This window comes from Phyllostomus discolor, chromosome 1 (genome assembly GCF_004126475.2).
Source record: "Phyllostomus discolor isolate MPI-MPIP mPhyDis1 chromosome 1, mPhyDis1.pri.v3, whole genome shotgun sequence".
In the NCBI taxonomy this organism is placed as follows: domain Eukaryota; kingdom Metazoa; phylum Chordata; class Mammalia; order Chiroptera; family Phyllostomidae; genus Phyllostomus; species Phyllostomus discolor.
Window position 1 is genome coordinate 172,301,967 of NC_040903.2, and position 27,971 is coordinate 172,329,937.

General features: G+C 42.4%; 1 protein-coding gene and 1 pseudogene across 4 annotated transcripts in view; one reads left to right on the forward strand and one right to left on the reverse strand.

Annotated features, from left to right (window-relative positions):
* The window catches only part of TLN2 (talin 2), a 414,657-nt gene that overhangs the window by 165,107 nt on the left and 221,579 nt on the right, over window positions 1-27,971 (forward strand). For all 4 annotated transcript variants that reach the window (XM_036034328.1, XM_028507760.2, XM_036034319.1 and 1 more), the window contains one exon: window positions 10,045-10,120. The gene's annotated coding sequence lies outside the window, so the exon portion shown is untranslated. The remainder of the gene's footprint in view (window positions 1-10,044; window positions 10,121-27,971) is intronic.
* LOC114492200 lies at window positions 25,429-27,721 on the reverse strand (annotated as a pseudogene).

Genomic DNA, 27,971 nt, shown 5'->3' on the forward strand with positions numbered 1-27,971 from the left:
ACCAGCCAAAGGCCCCTTCCCCCAACTCACACCTGTGGGGGAAGGGGTGGAGACACCTTAAAATCTCCTGGACACCTTGAGTTCTGGACCCCATTTCAAATGCCTATTTGGGGTCCCTCCTCTTGGCTGCACCCTGTAACAATATCTTGCTCTCACAGAGATTTATTCTAGTTAGAGAGTCAAAAGATAACAAATTGGGAAAAGAAAAAAGTCTATCTGTTGCAGACATATTTCACTCCAGTCCTTATACCTGTTAGGGAGGTTGTCCAGTCTTTCCTGGAGTGAAGTGAGGCTCAGAGGACCCCCACTGCCCACATTCACTCAGCAGGAATATAACGGAACCAGGATGCTAGTGGCCATGGGTGACCCAGCAGTAGCCCCTGTGCGGGGCACTTGAGTATACCTCAGCTGTCATTGCCATAGAGCCCGTGGAACCAGTATTAGAAGGAATACAACATGGTACAATGAATCACCAAATTCTGCAGAGAAACCTACAAGACCCATGAACATTCAGAGAATGACAAGAGAAGGGAGAACCACAGGGGAAGGGAGATTGCTTGGAAAAGGGGGAACTTGGAATGATAGATCAAGGACAGAAAGGAGACATATGGCTAAGGAGAATTAATTTTTAAAATGTTCCAAGAGGAGGAGACCATTTCAGTGTCAAAAGGACCGTTGGAGGTGGGGGGATTCAGCTTTGAATGGAATGTACCAAAACCATTGGCTGGATGAGGAAGGAGAAGAGGGATTAAGTCTTTTGGGAAACCTATCAGGTGGCAATTTATGAAGACCAGGTGGCACGTGGTAAGAGATAGTAGGGTGGAAGAATTGCTTTGAAAAAAAGAACTTTGAGGGATACAAGAGCTGCTGATCAAGTCAAGTGATGACAGGTTCTTAGTTATAAAAAATGAGTCCCTGATTTCCACATTATGTACACCTGATGAGCTAGTTTGTTCTTGATTAGCCGGACCATCTTGCCAAATGACCCTGTGTTCTTGGTTATACTATTTTAGGTTGCCCAGAGGCTGATAAGATTTCATGGTGCTCCTTGATTCTCTCTTCCCATTGTTTTTATGTGGTCATATGCTGGCTCACAGCACTCAAGCAACCAGGCTTTGAGGGCTGGAGGAAGGAGCCACTATTCATATTCACAGGGGGTTAGCACGTCTCTAAGCAGGATGCCCACTCCCTGTCCTGGCTGCAGTTCTGGGATATTCCAGTGCAGTTGATGCATTTTCCATTGGTCAGGAAATGCCTTGAGGAAGTCATATTCTCTTCTCATGTCCTTCAGCTAGATAGTTTGTTTTACTATAAAAGCACTTCTCCAGGTGCTAGTATGGAGGAGTAGCGCTTGAATTCAAGGTTGAGGTGGCAGTGAAAATAAAAGTGGAGAATATATAACTTCTCAGGATTGTTCTACCAGGTTGGAGCTGTGCGTGGGCAGCCTTTCTTCAGCCTGACGACTCTGATACATGCAAGTGATGACCAGCTGGCCAGGAGGATCCCAGGCCCTCATCGCTGCTTCCCAGAGCCGAGCCCACCTTGTCTCACTCTCAGCTTCTTCCCAGGCTCTGCCCTGCAGTGGACAGGGCCCCGTGAGAACTTCGCTGGCTTTGGTGCCTAGAAGGCACCTCCTAAGCTGTGTCTTACCCTTCTTTTCTCACTTGTGTGCTTTAAAAAAAAACCTTTTTATTTATTTATATTTTAGTAGATTTTATTTTTAGAGCCGTTTTAGATTCACAATAAAATTGAGTGGCAAGTACGAACAGTTCCCATATACCCATTCTCCAAACATGCACAGCCCCCCAATGTCCACATCTCACACCGAAGCGGTACATTTGTTACAGCTTGTGAACCTGCACTGACACATCCTGATCACCCAAGGTCTGCAGTCTACATTAGAGTTCGCTCTTGGTGTTGTACATTCTGTGGGGTCAGACAAAGGTAGAATGACCTGCATCCACCATGATAGCATTATACAGAACAGTTTTACTGTCCTGAAAATCTTCTGTGCTTACCCTATTTATCTTTCCTTCCTTAACCTCTGGTAACCACTGACCATCTCCATAGTTTTGCCTTTTGGAGAAGGCCATATGGTCGGAATCATACAATGTATAGTCTTTTCATATTAGCTTCCTTCACTTAGTAATGTGCACTTAGGTTCTTCATGTCTTTTCATGGCTTGACAGCTCATTTCTCTTTACAGTAGACTAATATTCTAGTGTGTGGACATACAGTCTTGCTCTCCTCACTGCAGCAGAAGTACTCAGAAGTACTCAGTACTCAGAAGTACTCAGTACTTTCATCACTCAGAAGTGATGAAAACACTTGCCTACTTGTGCCTCTGGTTCTACTGTCAGTACTTTGAGTGACTCTGCTCTGCCACCAGGTCTAAATTGGACCCAGTGAGTGAGAATGATAGACCGATGTGCTTTAGGGTATAGGGATGAGGGAACAGCTTATAGAGAGGAGCCTTTTTTGTTTCATTGTCTAATCATTTTACCTCATAAAGCCTTTGTTTACTTTTTGGGAGGGCAAAGAAGGCACAAATAAGCATTGGTGTGCTTCCCTAATTGACAACAGACCAAACGAGAGAAGCTTATTCAAAGACACAGGTTTGTGGCTGAAGAATGAGCAATTGGTCAATGGCTGGGACCAAGCAAGGAAAGGGGGACTTCAGCTGGGGCCTTGACCTTCAGATTCTAGGGAAGATGACCACAGAATGAGGTAGCACCTTCTCTTCAGTGTGTGTATATGCACGTACACACAACACACAACCCCATTCTGACCGTGTGGCTGTAGCCTCGCTTCTGGAAGCCTCCTACTCCCATCCCCGTGTCTTGGAGTTATTAGACAAACAAGATGCATTTGTTAATTCTTCATTTGTTCAGTACTTAATGTGTGTTAGGAACTGTGATATGAGCCGAAGCTAGAACTGTGGGGGAAGCCACAGTTTTTGCCCTCCAAGAGCTCACAGTCTAGTGGGGAATGCAGACACTTAAACAGATTGTTTCAACATAATGTGGAAGATGCAGATAGAAAAATCTGGCCATTGAAGTCTCCCTAGAGTGGTGGGCAGCCAGATGAATAGGGACGTGGGGAGGGGCGCATTTTAGGCATGGAGGACTGGAGATCAAAGGCCACTGTAGGGAAGCAGCTCAGAGGGTGCAGGGTTCAAGGATGAGTGCCCACTCAGAGCTGGAGCCCGGGCTGCCCCGGGCAGGCAGGTGGGAGGTAAGGTGGCAGGCCCTGGGATTCCTTATGGCCTATTAAGGATACAGCACAAAGGACTGCCCTAGTCTGTTCACTCTGGCAAACAGCTGGGACTGGGCAGGGATGCTGCAATAGATGGAAATAAGCCAAACCAAAAGTCAGGGACTGCAAATAGGAACGCCCTGGCTACTGCTTGTTTTGTGGGAAACATGGGGGTGGGGAAGAGTCCACACTGACTTTTCTGAATGTCCAGAGTAAAGTTAGAGCAGCATTTGCTTGCTCTGCTCATCCCCTTACCTTAAAAAATACAACTGTTAAAAAGTTTCCTGAAATATATTGTCAGATTTTGTCATAATGTATTGAATTTAGCAAAAACATTTTTTCATTTGTTCATTTGAAGATGTTGCAGCATCTCAGAGTTATTTAAACATTATGTTCACAGTATTAAAATAATTGGTATAGATTACTCCTTGATATCTACAGTCCATGTTCAGTTGCTTTTTTCAACAAATTGGCAATAAAAGCTTATTTGTGTATAGTTTCTTTCTAGAAGATAAATATGTTTCTTCTTCCTTCTCCCAAAGGAGAATTTCTGCATAGCTCTGATTAATTGAAATTCCTAGTCGATTGAATGTTAATTTGGCTTTTATTGAAAATAATTGACTGTAATAATATACTGAACGTGGTACTTGGTCTAGAAACACAAATTTCCTTCTGACCCAAAAGTCATGAGAAAAAATACCTTCATGTGTGTATATGGAGAGTGGGGGGAGTTGCAAAGGATGGGAGATTATGGTGGGAGTGAAACAAGTTTTTGAGGAAAAAATATGAATTGCTTTACAGTGAGCATTTCAAAGATAACTTAAGATATAAAAGGGTAAAATATATATAATTTGGTCAGTTTGTAAAGTAAGTTAATGATATACTTACATGAGCTTATTTGTTGATTCCTCTATTCATGTAATTGAATGTTTGTGCAGGATTCTTGTACCCACTGTTGAAGGGCTAGGGGTATAGTCTTGTACTAAGTAGAGTCTGCTGTTCTCATGAAGCTTACATTCTAGTTGCCCACATTACTAATTGAATTTTAATATGGTGTTTAATTTTTAAACAAATTTGTTTAGGTTTTTATTTATTTTTAGAGAAAGAGTAAGGGAAGGAGAAAGTGAAAGGGAGAGAAACACCAATGTATAGTCGTCTCTCACACGCCCCCTACTGGGCACCTGACCCACAACCCAGGCATGTGCCCTGACTGGGAATCAAACGGGTGACCCTTTGCTTCTCAGGCCTGCACTCAATCCACTGAGCTACACCAGCCAGGGCATGTGTGTTTAAATTTTTGAGAGAAGGGAAACTGAGGTATAAAACAATGAGAAATTAATGGCAAATCTGTTTTTCCAGTTGTGAAAAACATATAAAGACTGAGTGCAGTAAAGTGATATAATTATAGCACTTCTGTTGCCCTTCTAGTAGCCAGTGTTTCACACTGCTTTGCACTGATATTGTTTGTACTATTAACTGCTCTCTTAGGGGTGTCGTGCTTAGTTATGTAATTATGAGTTTAGTGGGATAAAGTGAGTCTTTAATAGTCACTTACGTAAAAGAACTAATTATAACATTTTTTTCAAAGTGTTGTGTGTGGCACTTGTCACAAGACTAGACCACAAGAGTGAAGGAGTCTGTACAGATAGTGCTGGAACCATTTGTTCATCATCTACATTGTCTTGCTAAAGTGTCTAACGTTCTGCATTGGAGAAACTCCTTAATTTTGTTTGAATCGGCATTTCCCATGTTTATGCCAAGAGCCTTTTGTGCATGTAACCCCTCTTATTTCCTAGTTTGCTGGACTGCTGTCTTTGGAAGACTACAGGGGGCTTTCTGGAGATTTTCTCTGTGTCCTGCAAAGGGGAAGGGAGCATACTTTTCTCATCTCCGAAGGCTTGGGCATTGATGCTTCAGACTTGTGCTTGGCTGAGTTTCCTTTGACCCCAGCACCTACCACCCAGCCTCTACCACCCAGCCTCTCGCTAGGAAATCGGGAAAGGGAAGCTATGAAAAGAGAATTGGACATTTCTTCTTGGAATCAGGTATCTTCAGACCTAGCAGAGCTGGTCCAGTCATTCAGCTGTACTTTCAATGAAAAAGTTCTCAATGTTTCAGAGAAAATAAACAGGACAAACCCTTGGCATATGGTAGAAGTTGGAGAAAGTTGGGAGAATCTTGTTTTTTAAATTTCTCCTCTTTTCTCTTTGGTTCTTTCCATCTCTGTTTTAGGGCTACTGAAGAACTAGCTGGTTTTTTCCTTTCCTTCTTGGATTTTATGATTTTGAATAATTGGTAATAAATATGTCAAACGTTAAAGATAACTTCAAACTAAGCATGGTATACCCGGCTTATCTTTAGCTGACTTTAGTTGATTTTTTTCTGTTTTACTTGGTCTTATAAAAACACTTTTGTTAACTTGGGTAGCAAAATTCCTTGAGATGGGCCCCATCTTCTGATTTTTCTGCTTGTGCAGGTGGTTTTAAGGTGAAGCTTGAATGTGATTTGCTCTTTGCCTTTTGAAGAAATCTTAGGACAAGTGCGCTGTCTTGGTTGTGTGGGATCTGTACCACATGGTGACATTTTAGCCACGCGCATCATGTAGGCAGCTTGAGACCCCTTTGCTGCCTCAAGTCCCCTTAACTTGGCCCCACATTCCCGTGAAACATGAAAAACAAGAGTCCGTAACACCCTCACTGTGAAGAAGTGCCTTGTGTGGTCTTAACTACATTACTTAATATGTGTTTTGTTTCTTTAGTACTGTTAGGATGATAGTTGATAGTAGATGTACTGTTTACCGGACTCTTACTGGGCTCCAGGCACTGTGTGGAGACTTTACCTGTACTCTCTTGTTTCATGTCCATGTCTGAAATAGCTAAGTATTACCACTTCTGTTCTGGCAGTGAGTGACCTGGGACCCTGAGAACTGTCTTTAAGCTTCCCAAGCAAGTAGGAGGTGGCCTGGGATGCAGGAGTAGTGAAGCCCTGCCCTGATGTCCTGCTGTTGGTGACAGGCATTTTAGCCAGTAGCTTTTGGTGCTTTTTGGTCACATTTACCTGTGCCTCTTGAAGTACTCCAGAAAAGGTACAGCGTGGGATCTACCAAATGATTTCTTCTCTGATGATCTGGAGAAGACTCCTTTAACTTAAGGCAAGGTCCCTTTAAATAACAAACTCCTGGCACCTTTAGAAGAAGTTTCTATTGAATTGGAAGGGTCTTATCCATGTTAAAAATAAGGATTTTAAGTAGTTAACTGTTCTACATAGTCATACTCTGCCCCAGCATTCTGTAGGCAACATACAATGGGCTGTTCCATCACCACTTTCCCTGAGCTGGAGCTCCAGCGAGACGATGTTTGACTACTGAGCATTGCTCATTGCTCTAGGTACATTATCTCCTTCAATCCTCACCATATCCCTTTTGCTGGGGATTATTACAGAGGAGCAAACTGAGGCACAGAGACAGACAATCAATCACTTTACTCGGAACCACTGTGTTATTACTTCCCCTAAATGCAGTGCTATGTCTCATAAATCCTAATGCATCTCAGCCTCAACCATGGACTTGCCTGGCTCCCCATACATCCATTTAGGAAGATTCCCTTGTACTGAGGAGCAGTCAGGACAGAGGCTGGTGGTGGGCACTGGGTGGCCTATGGGTTTGTCTGAGTTGTGCCCTGAAGACAGAGATTCTTAGTTACATCTCATGGTTGCTCCTCTCTGAAACTGGGTGGTGGCTCTTGTCCATTGCTACCACTGAGGAAAATGTTCAGGGGGAGAGGAAGCCTCCAGGAGATGAAGGGGGATTAACTAGATTTGTACTTGACATTAACGCTCCTATAGAGGGATTTGTACATCTACAAGGGATTATGGCTTTTAAACCAGGTTTATAATTATGGTATTATGAGGATTCATGCGTTACATGGAACTTCTGAACCTTTAAAAATCGGGCAATGAGAATAATAAATTTGTTTGCTGGAAATAAGTGGAATATAATGGACCCAATATGGGAATACATTTTTGTATTTTATAGTCCAGATAGAAAAATAAAGATTTTCTTGTTAAATATAACCCAGTGAAAATAAATCTGTGGAGTGATTAAGAATATTTTAACCATAGAAATGGCCCATCTGGACAAGTATGTCCCCTTTTTAAAGTCTGTTCAAATACTCTTTTCACTAGTTCCCTTATTAATCAGGAAGGAATTGCCCTGATGCTTAAAGCAGGCTTTTGCCTTGGTTACACTATCATCTCTGAGTTTCTTGCTTCCGCTGCGTCAGTCGTAGGCCACAAGCAGTACCTGACCCTGTAAATCTTGATTACCGTGATTGCAGGGTATATTGTTCTGTTTTCAAATGGGAGGGAGTGATAGAGAAGGTGGAAAATGAAAAGCAGCACTGTACACAGTGCTCCTTTGGCCACAAGTAACCAGCTCACCAGAGCCAGCGTAAGTAGAAAGATTATAGTAAGGATACCAGTGTGTCTCAGGAACCCCAAGGTCATGATGAAGTGGCCCTGAGGGGTGAGTGTCCCTGAGGACCTGGAGATCCAGGAGGGAACTCTCCAGTCAGTGTTCACCAGAACCACCTGTGTGACACAGGCCTTACTGAAGTAAGAGAAAGGCTGGCAGAGGAGGAAAGTAGAAATCTATGTAGTTTATCAATTTACACTTGAGCATGAGATGAAAAAATGGCTCATTTGTATTCTTTGGAAAAACAATATGTGTTCTCTATATAAAATTCTAACAGTATAAACAAAATAAAACTTCTGAAATTCTGATAATCAGGGTAATCATCACTATTTTGATCAACACCCTTCTAGGTATTTCTTAGTACATCCAGGAAGACACATGTGTGTTTACATGCACTCACACACATGTACTCACACATACGTGTGCACACACAAATGGAATCAGCTGTTTATGGTCGTTTGCCTGTCTTATTCACTCAGAAGGATACCCCAGGTGCCGTTTCATGACAATAAATTTAGACATCCATGATTTTCAGCATCTATGTAGTTTATTTATGTCTCCTGTCTGTGGAACTTTAGGGCATTTCCTTTTTTTCCTCATAATTATAAACAATGCTCTGTATAAGCGTCTTTCTGCTTACACAATCATCTACTTTGAATAGCGTTTTTAGAAAAAGGATTTCTGGATCAAAGTGTATGCCATCTTACACACTGGCATGATTGCTTAAGTGGTTACATGATGAGATGTCTACTTGTAAATATGTCAGTTTGACAGGTGATAAATAAGATCTCAGTGTTCTAAAGTTGTATTTTTTCATTATTAGTATAGTTGAGTCAACTTTCTTATGGAAAGTAGTTTTGTCCATTTTGAGGGGAGTATTCATTCCCCTACAGCAGAAAAGTACTCAAAATACTTTTTTTAAAAACTTCAATTTATTTATTTATTTATTTATTTAGGATTTTATTTATTTATTTTTAGAGAGGGAAGGGAAGGAGAAAGAGAGAGAGAGAGAGAGAGAGAAACATCAATGTGTGGTTGCTGGGGGCCGTGGGCTGCAACCCAGGCATGTGCCCTGACTGGGAATTGAACCTGCCATGCTTTGGTTCTCAGACTGTGCTCAATCCACTGAGCTATGCCAGCCAGGGCTCAAAATACTTTTCTTTCATTGGTTATTGGTAGTGGGTTGATTTTTAAAGCATTTTTGCATGATGAGGATAGCAACCTTTTGTAAGTTTCTTATGTAAATATTTTACCTAGTTTCTTATTTTATCTTTTGACCAAAATATCAGTGTTTTGGTTTTGGTTTTTATTTTTGATTTGTTTTTGTCATTCTATATTTGAGATTTTTAAAAATGTAGACAACCAAATGTCTCAGTCCTTTATAGTCAGATTATGATGTCATAACATCATCTTTAAAAAGAAAGGCCTTTTCTATCCCTACAGTATAAAACTATTCATCTGTATATTCTTCTAGTACTTACTTGATTCTATTTTGACTTTATATCTGTCATAAGTAGAAAGAGAAATCTAGATTTTTTTCTTCCTCCTAAATAGCAAGCCAACATCACTCATGAACTAGTCTCACGTACCTACCTACCCAGATCTGGTTCCTCGTGGTTGGTCTTCACAGGGATCCTCGCTTCTGTATCTGGTTGTGTAGCACATTTCACTGATTCATATGTATGTTCTCACTCAGACATCTATTTGTTAGCTGGGGCTGGCTCACTTTGTTGATTTCTACAATTGATTGTGGTGCTTCTCTGCTTCAGATTGTGTTTCCATAGAGTAAGGTGTTAAATGGTCAGTTTAGTGCCTCAGAGAACTGGGACTGAAGTGGGAACAGTTGAAGCAAGAAAGAACCATTTCACAGATGTGTTAAAGGAACTAAGCAGGAGGAAAGTGAACAGGACAAGAAGAGCTCATGTAGACTAATTTGCAGTGCCGGCGATTTTTGTTTTAAACACTGGTGGGGACAGGGAGGGGGATGTATATATCTGGTCTTTGTTTCAATTCAAAGCCATTAAGCATTTCTACTACAGGGAAGAAAATTATGTGTTTTGCCTCTTTGCCAACAGTAACATAATTTTGGTCTTCGAAATAAGTGTCTTGGGACCTCAATTCCCTGTTGGTAAAGAAAATTCCCAGCCCATGTGTTGCAGCGGAAATTCATTATTTCCTGAGTTATTTCCTTTCATGCTTCGTGAAGGGGAAGTGACCAAATGTATAGATTGAGTGTTTTTGTTTTTTCATGTGTTTTTTTTTCAAACACTGATGTCTTTAACATTACTTGATTCTGATGGTTTTTGTTATTATTTTAGTTATTGCTGCTGAAGGCTTCTCAGATGCTTCAGGATATCTTCAGGGAAGTTGACTCTCCATAAACTGAGAATTGAGGTGAGTCCTTTAAAAAAGATGTTTCATTCTTATCGACTGGCCACCCCCTGCATGGTAAAGTTTTACAGTGTTAAAACATTGTCACTTACACTGTCTTGTCTGATTTTTTTTTTTTTGTAATCATGGTTCTGTGAGGCAGGGGTATACTTGCCTGGTCTTATTACTTCCATTTCAATTTGATACTCGTCCCGGTGCTTGGTGGGGTGATGGTCGGGGTTTATGGGGGGCAGTGAATAACTGGTTTTTTACTTTTATTGTATGAATTCTTATTCATTCACTTTTAAACTTTTGCTTTATAAACTTGTAAGTGCTGGATAAGGAATTAATGTGGAAACTTCCAATAGTCTCTGCACTGAAATTGCGTGGTAGTTCCTGGAGCTCTCCAGGGATGCTCCCCAGCTGCTCTCTTGGTTATCGGTGGTGTGCTTTCCCCTTTGCTTGTCCTGGTTGTGGCTCTGTGATCTCAAGCTGGGTGGATGAGATAGCCTGGGCAGGGGGAAGCCAGCCCCTGTCCCATGCGTCTTGGGCGTGCCTCAACTGAGGCCTGCGGGTGAGGAAAGAGCAGCTTCTACTCTCAAAGCCTTGCACCTGGAGCACTGGATGCACCAGCTCTGTACTCGACCAGCCGTACGACTAAGGACAGATGAGTTCATCACTGCCAGTCTCCATGTCCTTATTGTAAAATGTATAGGCTGGCCCAGCGTAGCTGTTCCCACACTCACCAATTTTGTAGAACAGGAAAAAAATTCTGGACCAATTTTTACTATGTTTGCGGGGGGGGGGGGGGGGGAGCTATTTGTAGACGTAGTTGATCATTGTTAACACTGGATGAGTGCCTGAAGGTTTACTGCATATTTGCATACTATTCTATTTCGTGATTAAAATTTTCCATAATCAAAGATTTATTTTCAGAAACAGCTATCACTACAAATATCATTTCATTAGAGAAGAAATACTTTAATACATACTAAAGGAGTAGAATGTCATAAATTTGTCTTTAGGTTGTATATATTTAGTGTTATGAAAATGCTCTTTTTTCCCCACTTCTTTCTTGTTTCTCTGCTGACCAGGGACTTAGCCCGGAGCTAGCCAGAGCTGGCCTGAAGACCAGCGTTTGGGAAATATTGGGGTATATGACTATTAAGGGCTCTTCTGCCCCTAAAACTGTATCATTCCTCTGAAACAGGAAACAAATGTATTGTAGTTATATATCAGCTATTTCCAGAAAATACTATGACAGCTAGCATGCTCTAATTGAGGTCAGAGGTCAAACAGAAGACAAAGGATGGTTCTTTTAGGAAACCCAAATAAAAATGGTTCGTTCATGTGATGTTAAATTCAGCTGTGGGCCACCTTGCAGTCAATGTAAAAATGAAAACTGATGGTATTCAAGGTGTCCACTAACAGTATTTCCAATCTTCCCTTTCCACATTGTAGGCAGCCTCTGGTGAGGTGCTACGTCACAGATTAATGTCTGCCTGCAGTGTGGGGATGTTGAGAGCTGTCTCCGGGGAGACCAACCCAAAACCAAGTGCAGGGAGCACAGGGCTGGGATGTAGTGGTCAAGGGATAGAGTGCTGAGAGGGCCATAGGACAGGATGTACAACCGGTGTGGCAGAGCGAGGAGCTGTACTGCCCTGGGGTCCTCTGGGCATCCTGGTGTGCGTGTTGTTCTTTGAGAACCTGCAGAGGGCGGGAGGTAGTCCCGTCTGGCTGACGGGCCTGGGCGCACAGGCTAGGAAGCACATCAGATGATAGGCCTCTCCCAAGTTTTCAGATCTGAAGAGAGCACGCCAGGTGAATTTCTATGCTGTGGGTCTGTACAAAACGGAAAACTAGCCTTACTGTTTACTTCTCCCTGGGGTGTGGAGATGTGTGTGAGGAGTAAGGTGGGTGGAGGGTAGAGGCAATAATAGGTTGAATTATTAAGACAGTAAAAAAATGTGAGGAAGGGGCAACCATACCCCCTATTCCAAAATGCCTGCCTAACCCTGGCTGCTTCTGCAGGTTCTGTGAAGTTAGCGGCCTGTGGGCCACATGTGGCCCAGGATGACTGTGCATGCAGCCCAACACAAAATCATAAATTTACTTAAAACATTATGAGATTTTGTGTGTGTGTGTGATTATGTGTTCCAATGTATTTAATGTGTGGCCCAGGACAACTCTTCTTCCAGTGTGGCCCAGAGATGCCAAAAGGTTGGACACCCCTGGTCTACATTGATTGAAACATAGTGGTTTAGTCCTTTAGAATTCCCTTCTTCATGATTTCGGCTTTTGTTTGTTTTACATGCCTATTTTCTGGGAAACTCAAATGAAATTTGACAGATTTACCTGGTGGTTTTCCCTCCATCAACAAACCTTGGGTTTACTGTCTGATTTATGCACTTCAGTTGGGTTGCTTCTACCCCAAGGATATTTATTTCATTCCCTTTTTTGGAAGAAGCTATATTGAAAAACAACAGAAACATGTGTTTTGAAAATACAGGAATATGAGAGACTACCTGAAATCTTGAGATTTCTGAAAGTGTCTAAAGACATGAATATATGCCAGCAGGAGCTTTTATTTTGACATAAACCAGATGGAAGGAGAATTGCTTTAAGAGATTTGGGTCTGTCCAAGTCTGAATAAAATTTAATGAATGAATGAAGTAATTAATCAATCATGTTCTGAGCCTTTCAGAAGGCCTGGCCATGCTGGGTAAGATCTTGCAGGGATGTGCAAGGAAGAATTTGAGACAGACATGCTTCAGGGCAGTAAACATGATGCTTTAAGGGGTTGCATCCCGGCCTGGGAGGAGAGAGACCATGTGTGCATGAACAAGCACGTGAGTGAGTAGGGGGACTGGGGGTGTATGATAAATGGTTTGTTTCGCATTTTACTTAATGACTTGTAGTATGGACCAGATTGCAGAATAATTGTAATATTCCGAACTTATCTCCATTTTCCCTGCAGGCTTGTAAGAAAAATATTCAAAAACCGATTCTAAATGAAAAACATTGTTTTTGGCTTTCTGGGAATTTTTAGTTTCCACTGCTGTTTAGCAAAGCTATTGAATCTATAAAATTCAAAGCAGATCTGCATAGCCATTTGTCATTCTGGTCAGACATTTAAAGGTAATGACGTCAGTAAAGATAAGTTGTTCCTTGCTTGCTTCCCTCCATTAAAAATGTAATTTGTTATGCTCTCTTGTCTTCCTGCCACGCTCCATTAGCTGACTTCTGTGGATTGCTCTGCGTGTTGACCGTGGGCACCGCCGCCACTTTCTCCCCCACTGCTGGCTCCTCCAGTGGCTGGGAGCCCTAATTAACATCCTGCCAATTAGCATCATCTCCTTGGTCAGGGTTCCCAGACACGTGCTGCCCTCCTTACTCCTCTGTCTGTGCTTAGTAAATGTTTTAGAACAACACAATAACGGCTTCCAGATTGTTTTTCATAATTAAACTTATCCATGGACATACTATTGTAGAATGTGCTATTTCCCTAAGCTTTTTGGCTAATTATGTTATCAGTTCATTTCTATCACAGTTAAAAAGCCCTCCTGAAGAACTCAAGATTTGAGCCTTTTCTGCCTAAGAATTGATTGGATTTCATAGACTCAAATGCTCTGGAATACTTGTGCCTGCTTTTAACTCTTTCACTGTGGAATGTGAACCTTTAAAAATCACTTCTTTTTTCTTTTTCTTTTTTTTTTTTTTTTTTTTTTGCTGTGAAGTCACATATTCAAGAGACCTAGAATAATCACCAAAGCCATTCTATTCTGTTTACAACAAATCAGAATTGGACAGCTTTTCAGAGCCATAAAATGGCTAGTGCACTTGTACAACTTAAACATGCCTTGACTAAGATTAAAGTAAAGTAAACACACTGTGAGTCCAGCTGCAGGGGTCTCAACACACCACTGTGAGGCCTGGTAAAGCTTGAGTAAAATCCTACTGATCTAAACAATGGTTTTATAGAGGACCTTTTATTTAAAAAAAAATTCAGTCAAAGTAATGTATGCAAGTGGCTAAAAATAGAAGACATTATAGAACAGAAAATCAACATGTCTTCCCCTATCTCCTTCACTTAGCTTGCTTCTCAAAAGCAACTACCTTTTTTTCCTCCTGTGGATCCTCTTTGCTGCTTTTGTGGGGATTCCTACCTGTCTAAATATTATGCTTGCAGCACCATTTCTCATTTTATTGGATTTAGAGGCAGTTTCTTGGTATCTTGTTGCGATCTCTGACTAGTTCGCTGTGACCATTCCTGTCTCCCTTCCTCTCCACCCTGATTCTCGCTTTCAGTGTTTCCACGTGCCCCTCGGATGACACGCGCGACCTCTTAGAGACACTGTTTCTTGTCTAGCACTCACCCTTCCCTTCCACCCTCTTCATCTTGGGCAGCTATACCTTTAATTTTGTATGCTCATAGTTGGTTATATTTTTATTCTGTTCTTTAATCTGGTAAGGGCTTCCATAATTTACCTGTAAATTGATTCTGAATGTTAAAGGCAAGAAGCAGCATTACTCTCTCTGTTAGGTGGCTGCTGTTCCCATGGCAGCCACATTGTGCGGTGGGATTATATTCCTTTCTTCCTGAGCCTCAAGTCCTCACACCGTGGCCCCTCCACAGAGAATGGATTCTCCCTTTCACAGGTCACCAGCTGCCTTGAACGAAGTCTCAAGTTTTCCTGGACTCTGTCTTCACATCTTACATTAGCACCCCACTCTATTTCCGTAGGTCCCCCTTCCACAGTCCCCCACCCTCCACCTGCTGCCGGGACATTTCGATCTCTGTGTGCCACCTGCCTCTAAGCAGGTGCTAGTGGCCAGGACAAAGCTTGTTACCACAGTTGGAAAAGTAACTTCAGGCCCTGGTGTCTCAGAAGGGTCAGTCACCCAGTCTGTGAAGTGAGCCGTCATTGCTTGAGGCCTGGTGTGTGTTGAAACTGTCACATCAGCTCCATGGAACAGATGTCATTGACACTTTGTACACCAAGACGTTGAGATCTTCATGAGAGGCCTCTGAGGCCTCCCGTGAGAAGTGCATCCTAGATCCTGGGCTGGGCTGGGCTGGGCGTGTGGTGCCAGCCGTGGTTTCTATCTTCAGAACACCTTCAGCAGACCTCGTCTTCCCCCAGAAAGTTCCAGCTGCTCTGGGAACATCAGCACCGCTTAATTCCCCACCTCCTCCTCTTTGTGGCTGCTGTGTGGCCAGGAGCCCATTGTACAGAACTCTGTGACTGGGAATGGGAGGACCCTTAGCTACTTAACATTCCCTTTGTGAATTTGAAGTGAGAAGCAGGTGCTTTGTCAATGGTGGGTGTTGATCTAGGTATTTTCTTAGAGCCTGACCTATGTCTGGGTGTCAGGTACACCTGATTATCTTACTTTACAGTGTGTTTTGGTAGTTATTTTAGAAGAAAGGCTGGAAAAACAATCCAGCTTTACTTTTAACACTTCGTTTTCTCTCAAGAATGCAGCGGTCTGTATAAATCTTCAGGTATAACTGTGTTTAGTAAATTGGATGGCAGGTGCCCTGTGCACGTGGGTCCCGCACACAGTGCTGCTCTTTACCCTGGCTGCTCCCTCCTCACTCTGCAGGCCCCCGGTGACGCTTCAGCAGGGGAACCAGCAGTCTCTCCATGAATGTGTTTTCACTGAGTGGGTGGCGATGGTCGGGACGCTGCCTCACTACCTCTGTTAGGTCAAGGTGGCAGCATTAACATGTGCTGGCTCAGTGCAAATAGGGCCTATCCCCCAAACATCGACCTATAAGTCATCCCCAAGTAAGTACTGAAGGAAAGGGAAACCTTCAGAGATGGGCCGCACATATTTACGGAGGAGGTATCTGGCCATCGTGAGGTTAGGACTTAATGAGTCGATAGGGGTCAGTGTTTGCCTCGTTGCTGTGGGGACTCAGGGTGACGTTCCACATTCACACTTGATAATGGTGAGCAATCCAAGTTCACCCTGCTGTGATGGTGCAACGATTAATTCTGATGTGGCAGTTTTTTATTTTTATATTGATTGATTGTAAGGATAGGAAAGAGTGCTGAGCAGAGTACTCACCCATGTGAGAGATTCTTGGTCCCATTATACAAAGATCACTGATCCTCACAGTTATACAAGTCCAGTGACACTCAGGCACAAGTGATTTTGAGGGACAAGTCTCTTAGGACAATTGAAATCTTGACCAAAATTTTATTCTACATCTAGAAATGTAGCTTCTAGAGGACTTGAGTAGAACTCACTCCTTCAGCAATAGAAGGAAATAAGTGTAAAAAGCCTTTTTGTAAAGAAAAAGGACTCATGGACACAGGCAGTAGTGTGGTGACTGTGGGGGGGGTGGGGGTAAGTGGAGGTGGAAGAGCATATAAGGGGGTAAATGGTAGTGGAAAAAATAGAATAAAAATACACTATTAAAATATATATGTGTGTATATATATGTATATATATTTTTTACTGAATCTTAAGTATTCCCCCAGTACATTATACACCCTTTCACGTATTTACCTCTAGGCCGTGAAGAATGATTCAGTCTCTCCTGCAGGGGAACTTTTGACTCCAGGTCGTCCAGGATGCTTGGTTTATTCTGCTGTCCCTTTGGAAGGTCTGGTGCAGGCAGGCCCAGGGACAGCTGCTTGCCCTCCCTGTTGGCCACTCTTCTCAGAAGCTTGGATTCAGAGGAATCCACTGGAGGGTATCATGACATAGGCCTTGTTGGGCTTTGTCTGCATGTTTCCAGAAAGACTGCAGTGCAGACGTGTCCACGACAAATAAGCAGAAGAGAGTAGATTCAGAGAAAGAAGGGGATATTTCTGACAGGGTGGCATAGGTCTTCAGAAGCAAGTAGCATTTATTTCTGGGTTAGTTGATGAAGTTTTGAGGATGTGAGGTGGGCTGTTTAGGGCTGGTGGGGACTTGGCTCCTTCCAGGATGAATAAAATTCACACTTGACTTGGAAGCGAACTTGTAAATTCAGAGCCTCAGGCAAAATCCCTTATAAACAAAATCGCTTGTGAACATCCCTTAAGAAGAGGTCACATTAGATGCAGGTTATGCTGTCTCCTGGTCAGTTCAGTACAGTGCCTTTCTCACAGCTCTGCAAGCTTTCCACTGAGTGGTTGGCTCCCGTGTTTAAGAGCCATGTTGTAAACAGTAGAAGTACTCTCAGCATCCAGATAGGGCCCCAAGAGGCACTTAGAGACTGAGCAAGCCCAGGGAACTATAAATTCTTACATTCCTCCCGTGGTCATTCTGGGACATACATGCTTGTTGAAAGGAATGGGATTTATTCCTCCCTCATTATTACAGGAACTTCAAATATATTCAAAGGTGAAGAGAATAGTATAGTGAACTATGTGCCCATCTCCCAGGTCCAATGATAATTCTTAGCCAGTCTTATTTCATCGTTACATACTGTTCTTTCTCCTACCAATTAATTTTCTTAAAAAATATTTTATATATTTATTGTTAGAGAGAAGGGAAGGGAAGGAGAAAGAGAAGGAGGGCAACATCGATTAGCTGCTTCTTGTACTTGCCCCAGCTGGGGACTGGGCGCCCAACCAGGCATGCACCCTGACGGGGAATAGAACCTATGACCTTTTGCTTTATGGGAAGATGCTCAATCACCTGAGCCACACCAGTCACTGCATCTCCTACCAATTATTTTGAAGCACATCTTTGCTATTTTATGTTTTCTCTGTCAGTAGTTCAGTATGTGTCTCTAAAAGATTGGGCTTAAAAATTTTATGTCTGATACTTTATTATACCAAAAACATAAAAATTACCAGCACTTCCTTAATATCATTAAACATCAAAGCAGTGTTCAAATTTCCTCAGTTTGCCTTATAGTAGTTTTGTTTAAGTTTCTTTGAATCGGATCCAGATAAAGTTCACACACTGCAGGTGATTGATAGGTCTCTGAGCCCCTTTTGATCTATAGGTTCCCTTCTGTCTCCCCCTGCTGCCTCCACCCCACCCTGTGCTTTGTTTGTTGAAGAGACTGAGTTGTTTGTACTTTCAGAGCAGAAATTTTCAAATAGGGATGCTCCCCTTCCCCCATTTAGGTGCACTTGGCAAGTCTGGAGACACCTTTTGTCGTTACCCCAAGGAGTGCTCCTGGCCTCTAGTGGGTGGAGGCCAAGGATGCTGCGAAGTATCCTACAAAACACAGGGTGGCCCCTCATAGCACAGGATTATCTGGCCCACATGTCAACAGTGCCAAGGTTGAAAAACTATGCTGTGGAGTTTTCCAGTCTGGATTTTCACAACAGCTTCTTTGATGGTACCACTTAACATGTTTCTCTGTTCTTGTGTTTTCTGTAATTTGTGAGTTAAATCTCCAGCTTTAGCCAGATTCAGATCTGGGGCTTTTAGGGTCCCCTCCACGGGCTACATACATCATTGGCAGACTGTGTATTTTCATTAAAAAATATGTACTGTTCGTTGACAATCATTGCCTATGCCCTTTAATTCATTAGTGATTGCAAAAAAAAAAAAAGATTTTCCAATTCTATCATCCTGTCCTTGTTTATATACAAGAATACTTACATAAAAAGAAATTTTATCTTAACTATTTGTTTACCTTGAGGTTCATATAGGAAAGTCAGGATAAATGCTCATACCTTCCCTTTGTTTTCAAAACAATGAGTTCTGTAGCAGCATCCTCTAAAAGTGATCACTGAGGTTGTATTTCTTTGGTTTGTTTTTTTCAGCGTAAATGTGATTAATGCATTTCAACTTAACATTCTTATTGACAGTTGAATTCTCCCATACTTGACCACTGGAAACTAATTCCCAAGTACTTTCAACATGACTTGTGTTTTGTGTTTTTCTATACTTTGTGGTGCAACAAAATATTATAGGATTGTCTTATCCATTTCTTATTTCCGACTTAGATTCACCACTTCTATGAGGAGTCAAAGCACAGTATAGAAACTAGGGATGCTTATTACTACTGTATTCATCATTGCTTCTAGATCTTAGTGGACCAAACTAGGGAATATGCATGCATGTTATTCAGTTGGCCAAGTAGTCTGTTTAGTTTTTTTTTTCCATAAAATAAAAGACACATTTTTCATTTTCATCAATAACTTTATTGATTTGGATATTTTGAGTATATTGACTATTTCCTGCATGGTATAACATTGATTGTTCTCAATTAATGTCTCGATTTGGTTGCCATCAACTTTGACTGGTCTACCCAGTCATCTAGCAGCAGCGTTCAGTGAGAAATCTCCAGCATGAAACTTTGCAAACCACATTTGACGCATTTGATCAGTCACAGCACCCTCTCCAAATATTGCACAAATCTTGTTTTCCATTTCAGTTGTGTTTTTACCTTTCTTGCACTAATAAAGCATAATATTAAAAAATGTGTGTCTTCCATCTTCAATATTAAAATGGGTACACAAAAGTTTACCAGTTTTCACAAGTTTTTTTAAATGCATGCTGATATGACAGCTGTCACAATACAATATAAACTAACAAATCACTTCTAATGAATTTAAAAACAACTAAGTGGTACTTGAGTCATTGTACAGAAAAAAACAAATGAATTTTTTGGCCAACCCAGTATGTGTACATTAGTGTATATACAGAACAGAGATAAAATTGATTATTGGTTTATACTAATACTTCAAGTGAAATTCGGGTACCCGGTGCAGCAGTACAGGGTTTTTACCAGCTTCATCAGCTTCCTATCTCTATTCTTTCATCCACCCAGAATCCCAGTTCAGGAATACCACCTTATTTTTGTAGGTGCTTGTGTTTTGAAGATACTTGGAATAGTTATTCTCTGTGATTTTGCTGCCACCTGCACACAGAGTTAGGTTCATTGATTTCGTTTTATTTCCTGCTTTTAGAGATTCCCACTTTCAATTTAAATTTAAATAATTTTACACAATATTGTCAAGGTTTCAAAGCCTCGTCTATAACATAAGGCATGTACAGAGCTGTTTGCTCTTACCCCAGTTCCCTCTTCATTCTGTTTCCTCCCTCCCCATATGTAGCAACTGAAAAAAAATATGGCTTACTTTTGCACCCTTTTTAAATATATAAGCAAATGTGTGTGTGCTTTCATATTTATATCACTCTTCCTTCTTAGATAAACAAGAGTATGCTGCACATACTTCTCTCCACCTTGGGTTTTTTTTTTTTTTTTTTTCACTTAGTTTCTCCTGGCTGGTTTTCTAGTGGTGCAGAGGGGGCATCCCCACCCCTTCACGCCGCCGCACCATCCTCAGTGTGCGGATTTGCTATAACTTACTCAGTCTGCCCTATTGCTGGACATCTGGGTGTTTTCCATCTCTTACTATTAGAAATAGTGCTGTGAGAATACAGCTGGGCACTCTTCCAATCATTTTTCTGTTCTAGCCTCAGAGAAGTTGTGTATGTATGATGTGACTACTTTCACGAAGGGAGAGGAGGATGTCTACAAGCTGTTGAGATTGAACAGAGCTTTGGAGCAGGCAGCAGAACGCGAGTACATTTGGAAGGAACGGAGACGAGTGTTTCAGTGCAGGAGACATGATGTCTTCAAGGGGGAGAAAGAAGGGCTCGGGAAGGGTGGTTATGCCCAGGTTTCCATGACCTGCATGGCCAGGCCACGGGCTGTGGATTTCACACTCCAGGCCAGGAGTTAGCACTCTGTTCTGGTAAAGGACCAGACTGTAAATATTTTTACGCTCTGCTGCCACTACTGAACTCTGCTGCTGTAGTGCAGAAAGCAGCCATGGACAATTTATAAATAAATGAGTGTGGCCGTGTTCCAATAAAACTAGATTTATGGACATTAACATTTGAATTTCATAATTTTCATTTATCATGAAATATAATTTTTTGATTATTTTTTTCTTCAACTATTTAAAAATGTAAAAACCATTCTTAGCGTGTGGGTCGTAGTTTGCCAAACTCTGCTCTGGGCTTTTGGGAGACATAGAATGTTCTTCAACACAGGAAAGACCTGCTGAGAAGGATTAGCAGCGTGGGTTAAAGAGGTCTGTCTCAGGGATGCAGCCCAGGTTCAGGAGGCTGTTAATGGTTGTGATGTGAATGTAGTTGGAAGGTGGCTGTGGGAATAGAAGTGGGTTTCTTTTTTTCTTTATTACTTGAGATTAGAGAATTACTGGAAAGCATGGAAGCATTATAAGGGAAGCATTATATTACTTCACATGTAATTCATACTGATTTTTAAAAGCTGTGGTCTACAATTACCCACAGGTTACATACAAAGGGAGAACCAGACCCGCTGTCTCCTGTCGTGTGTCCTTGGTCAAAACTGTCTCGTTCTTGGCTGCCTCTTCCTCCTCCTCCTCCCACTGTTGTCCCCCATCAAGAAGCCCCATACTGAGCCCTGTTTGAACGGTGGACCTTTCGGATCTGAGGTCTTGCCTGTCTTGCTTCCTGTGACATTTGCAGGCAACTGTTGAGAAAACAGTATTTTGTTTGTGGGAGGAAAATCAAAGATGATATCAATGAAAATGCATTTTCATATAATGGAAATTATTAGAGCCACTTTTAAAATGTCACTGCGGATTCCTGCCGACAAGAAGGAGCTGAATACATTAGAAAGTAGGTCAAGTTATCTCATGTTTATGAATGAGGTAAATTACAGTGCAGGTTTAGGTTTATAAAATTGTGTATACTATAGTTTATATGAATTACCCTAGCTCAAATGATATTATACCAAAATATAATTAAAATATATTGAGTCTGTTTCTTTGTCCTTTGTGGCTTAAGTATTTTATACCTAATATTTTATGAATTTTATAACCTAGGAAAAGTGATGAGCTTCTTGTTATTGCTCACATTTCCTGTATTAAACACAACATCTACTAGAGGGAGTTGGAGCTCAAGTAGATTTAATCCAGGGGGTGAGTGCTCCCAGAATCCTTAGAAGGTTTGGAGGAATAGGCTCCAGGCCCAGCCTCCCAGACAGCCCACCCCAGGTCCATGTTCTCTTACCAGGTCTGGGAAAGCTGCTGTGGCTGCAGCTGTGGGAAGTATTGAATTAGGAGCCCAGCACTTGAGCTGCTAGCTCCCACACTTCACCTCCTGCGGAGAGAAATTGCTTCTCATGGATACCCTTGCCGTCCGCCTCTTTCCCCGGTGGCTCAGTTTAAAATCAAATGCCTGTGAGCCTGTCTCATTGGTAGGATCTAAGTCACATCGGGCACTGTAGTGGCAAATAAGTCTGGATAGTATGTAAGGTTTAGCTCTGCAGTCTCTGTGCTACAGGTGAGCCAGCCTACTGTGCTTGCCTCATTTTCCAATTGTAGTAAATGCCACTTCATACATGTGTGCTGCCCAAGTGCACATTTGAAGGACAGATCGTCAGAATTTGCCTTCCTGAATACATGTGAGACATTTTGATAGACTTGTGTAGTGGTAATAATAACTGGTGTAATACCAGTGTTACTAGTTAACTACTATTAATCGGTAGTGTTACTGATGACTGACTAGTCAATGGCAGCATTTGCCATGTCAAAAAGATCTTTCTTTAGGTTGGAATTATTGTAACACTAAGAAAGGAACGTCTGTGGTTTAACAGTAAAAAGTTTAGTGCTTGTGGAATCCAGGCCTAGAGAACATGTTTCATTTTCCTCACGAAGAATGGGAAGTCAAAACATTGTCCTGACCATCTCACTTCAACATTTATTGTGCTAATCCACGTGTAAGTCAGTGATGAAGCATTTGTCCACCACAGTATTGCCCACAACGTTGTCACTGTCAGATTCTTTCAGGAGAGTCCAAGTGGACACACCCTTTTTCCGTCTGGGTAGAAGCCCTCATGCACAGGTGAGTAACCAGAAGTGGTACTTCAAATAGGAGGTCATTGATTTTGAAATGGGCAGACCTGGGTTCAAGTCCTAATCCCAGCACTTGCTAGATGTATACATTTTGACAACATTTTTCTTTTTATACTTATGCCTTCTGCGGTGAAGGGAGTGGAAAGTCCCCTCCTCATAGCGTTTGTCGTAATGTATGGATAATGCTCAGTGCAGGCCTGGCACGCAGCCAGTGCTCTGCGGTGGGCTGCAGCTGTCTGCGTGGGGCATCCCCACCAGTGATCGGAAGGGCCTGTGCCCTTTCCCCATGTCCTGAGGAGGGTTCATGGGATGAGGCTCCTTGTGTCTCTTCACAGCAGGGATTTTCTCACCTGTGGTCCTGGGTCCTTTGGAGGTTGCTTCCTTTTGGTGCTGTGGGCTTTCTCCTGCCTTTCAAACACCCTTGGTTTCCTCTTAGATGTTCTTTTTCCTCCAGGGAAAAGATCTTTCTTAGTGCTTAATGGCAGCAGAGCCCTCACAGGGTCACAGAGGTCATGGTAGCTTTTTATTTGTCACACAGGCATCAAGACCTCCTTCTGAGGCTTGAAAGGCTGATGGCAGCCTGTTCCTGCTCTCTAATTAGATTACTGATTCCATTTCAGTGATGGTTTTAAGCTAAAATGGCCTTAATTCCATTGCCTTTGCATGTTTTTTTCTTGACTCCATTTCTCCTTTGACTTCCCAGTGGTACCTAAAGTAAAGTGGGTGGTGGCAGTCAGGAGCACTTCAGCCCATATGCTTTAGCAAAGCCCCAGAATGGCTGTAACTATGTGAGGTTTTCAGGAGGGGAATGTAGTGAATAATAAACAAGAGGTTCAAAAAGATCCTTCCAAAGCATCGTATACCAAGTGAGTGTCCATAGATGTTTCCTGTTTGTTTTTTACCTGTAAGCTACTTTTTATTCCTTAGGGGTGTTTGGATCCCAATGTGGAGCAGACTTGATTCCCCCAAGCCGCTGTTCTTCTCTGTGTGTGTGTCCCTGGTGAGGCCCTTATCCCACTCTTCATGAGTTTATTGTCATGCACCATGGGCGACGGGCCCCAAACATTTAGTGGATCCAGCCATGCTGTGGCATGTGGCAGTGGGAGCCACTCCCTGCTAGACTGCAAGCAAGTACACCTCCCTTCTTCTTTAATGTCTAACCTCAAGGACCTTGACCTGGAGCCGCTCATAATTTTGTGGAAATTCTCTGATTGTTAACCCTTTGCCAAGGATTTGAGTCATGTGTTTAATACCTTTGTATATTTGAAGATTTGAGTTTGTGTTCAATATTAAGTTGGCTTATCCTCTCCTAGATCTGACTGACTCGTTTATTCATTGATTGAACATCTACAAAGTGCCTGTTATTCTGCTGGATATCAGGAGCATTGTCAGCAAAATAGAAATGGGCAATATTGCAGTATTGTTGGTGCACAGGATTTAAGAGTTAGATTCAATAAATAGATTTTTATGATATCTAGTAAAGGGTTTAGGCTTTTTTTTTTTCTAAGAACAATGAGAAGCCATTGACGGGTTTAAGCTGACTGGGATCTAGTTGGATTTGAACTTTAGGAAGACCGCTGGCTAAGATATGGTGTGTGTATTCAAGGGCAGAAGAGCAGATGTGGGGAGCCCAGGAGGGAAGCTGTTGCAGCAATTTGAGCAGGAGATGATGGTCTCCTAGAGTAGGAGAAGAGGACAGATTTGAGAGATACTTAGGAGTTAAAGTTGTCAGAACTTGGGTGATCATGTGGGGGTATGCTAGAGAGACTCACATCATGGATGATCCTCCCACTGCTGGTTAGCAGTTGGGTGGGTGTTGGTGCTGGCTAAGAGAGGGACTCAGGGAGGGGAGCAGGTTTGGGAGGGGTGGTGGCAGGGCTGCAGGGATGAGCTTATTTTCGAATAAGATGGAATTGATATGCTTGTGAAAGATCTTGGAGAGATACAGTGTAGACTTGGGTAAGGAGCACAGGGGGCAGGCCTGGGCTCTGTGCAGATCTGGTGAATGCAAGTCCTGAGAGCAGACGAGATCCACCAGGCAAGGGTGTGGAGAAGGAGGAGGAGAAGAGGGACTAGAAGAGAACTCAAGTACCATGAGGTTTAAGCAAGGAAGAGAGCCTGCGGAGGAAACTAAGAAGGAGGGTTCAGACAGATGGGGGAGTGACTGTTGTCCGGGGCCAGGCAGACAAGCAAGGACAGGGAAGGGAATGTCTGTTGTACCAGCAGGGAAGGCAAGAGGGACCTTGTCCATGCTGAGCAGAAGCCTGATGAGAAACAAGGTAGGTAAGGTAATTCGAGGTCTGTCTGTGTAGACTCCTACAGCCACTGTGGCTGTGTGGGGGAAGATGGAGGCAGTGCCGTAGCCTGGGGGGATTGTGGGCTTGGGTGGGGGTACTTTGCTGTAGGGGTGGGTGAAGAGTTAGTGGGGAGAAATGCCTCTTCCGTGCTTCCTTTTTTGTCACACTTACTGCCCTGTTATACATCCTTTTTTTAATGCTTTTACGTGCATTTCTGCTTAAAGGCACTTTACTTCACACGTATGGTTGATTCATTAACATTAAACTCAGTGACCAACGGACCTGTATCTCTAGCCTGAATGAAGCTTATCCGACATACTTATTGTTTTCATAAGGCACGTCACAGCCTTCTTGCACGTGGGCACTAGACAGCACTGTGCTTGGGGCCATTTTAAACAGCCAAATCACCAACGAAAACACAAAAATTTGAAATCATGACACCAAATAAACTGGAGAAAGGGCACTTGTTTACAGCCCGAGAGCTGAAGCAAAAAGGCAGGATGTTGTTGGCTTGGACCTTCGCTGGGAACGTGCATGTCAGGTGGCTCAGAGTTTCTACTGCTTTGCACGTGTCCACAAATAACCAGGAACAATAACCAGGAAAGTGCTATGAGTGGCTTTTTTGTTTCTACAAATGCTTTATTGAGTGCAGACAGCTGGAGTACTGTAAAACATGCATTATCTGTAGATTCAAAGAGGAGCGAGCCACATCGTCCTCACCGTCAAACATGTCAGTCTCGGCATTCATGGTGGAGGCTAATGAGGTATCACCAGAGTAATGCAGTTCCTGAAAAGCTTCTGCAGTTTGGAGTGGGGTCTTAGTCACGTGAAAAGCAAAGCCATTCACATTGTAGAACTGAACTTGCATTTCATTGGAGGTACATAGCATCTTAATTTTAAAACAAAGAAAAATAATTGTTTGTGGAAGATTCCCAAGCCCCCAACTTTGTCCCTTGAGTTTTCAGAAATTGTAATTAAAAAATAAATCATATGGCTTTTGGAAATTGTACATTTATCTCAGTAAGGACAAATTTATTCGTTGGTTGCTGGGGTGTATTAAACTTGAAGAAGATAGTATCCCCATCTTCAACAAAATAATTTCTGCCTTGTCTGGACCTTCCAGCAGCCTTGGCCACATGTCCAGAGCCTCTAAAATCTTCGTATTTCATTACCTCAGCAGAAATGAATCCTTCTTCAGAATCTGTGTGACTCTCTCCTGCAGCTGGAGGAGCCTTTGCCTCTCTCTCTCCGTGCAGTCCGTGCACGCACTTCACCTGGGCCTGTGCTGAGTAAGTGTTCTGGTTGCAGTGCTGCGACCCGACCTCACTGAGCTTTGCCTGAGCGCTTTGTGTCTTGTTTGCTTCCAGGTACTTTTCTGTCCTCCGTGCTCAATCCTTGCAACTTGAGTTCCAAGGCCCCACTGAAAGGAATGACCAAAGCACTTGGGTCATGCCTGTCCACCCACTCTTTAATTTTTATCAACCATTTGTTTCTCTTTCTAATGTAGTCTTCCTCAGCATGATTAACCAGGTGCCAGAGGTATCCAACCTTTTGGCATCTCTGCACCACGCTGGAAGATGAAGAGTTGTCTCGGGCCACACATTAAATACATTGCAACACCTAATCACAAAAAGAAAGTCTCATAATGTTTTATGTAAATTTACAATTTTGTGTTAGGCCGCATTCACGCCATCCTGGGCTGTATGCAGCCGGCAGGCTACAGGTCGGACACCCATTAGTTTTGAAGTCAGAAATACGTGTTTATTCAGCACTTCGGCCTTTTTGTCATTCCAGTCAGGTTAAAAGCAAACAGGTTTATTTTGATCTGAAACCCAGGGTTCAACTTTGCACATTATGCCATATTCAGGTTTTACTTCTTTATCTCCTTCTCCCACAGCCACTTTGTCTAGTTTATCTGTAATGGGCCCAATTATTTCCTCATCTTTAAGCTGAAGCTCTTCGTGCATTATTTCTATATCTCAAATAGGATCTACACTTCCTTCAACTTGCATGATAGCATCATCTTCAAAAGTATGTGTTAGATGAAAGATTCCATCACAGGTGATAAAATGAGATAAAAAGGCATTTCCCAGACCTTGTGCATTGTGAGCTCCTTTTACAGGACCAGCACTATCCACTACAGGTAGAAAGGCAGGAATTTTGCTTGCTGGTTTGTGGTACTGGCAAAGAAAAACGAAACCTTTCATCTGGGACAGCTGCTGTGCTTTCATTAGAATCAATGGTGTAGAGCTGGAAATTGTATTCTGAAGCCTGGCTGTTGGTTAGTACATCGAAGAAGGTGGATTTCCCAACATTTGGCAGTCTGACAATACCAATTTTCAAGGAGATTCCAGATCTTCCAGTGATCAGGTGTGATTTCATTCCATCACCTCCCTTTCGGGAGGACATCATGCTTGGGGCAAGTGATGACATGGGGTCTCAGAGGCAGTGGCAGATAGGTCCTACCCACAGCTGGGGGTGGGGAGGAAGGAGGAGAGAGCACAGGCCCAGCCCCTCTGCTGAGCAGCACGTATGACGGAGGTGGCTGTGTGATTAGTTTTAGTTTTGTGATAACAAATAAATTTGAGTTGGTGAATTTGCAAATACAGAATCTGCAAACAATAAGGACTGACTGTGTATCTGTATATGCACATATTACTACTCCTACTAAAAGCATACATCTGTGTCTTTGTGGGTGTTTGTCCATTCATCTATCAATTTTGAAAACTGTGAATTCATACCAGTACTTTAAATTCCAAT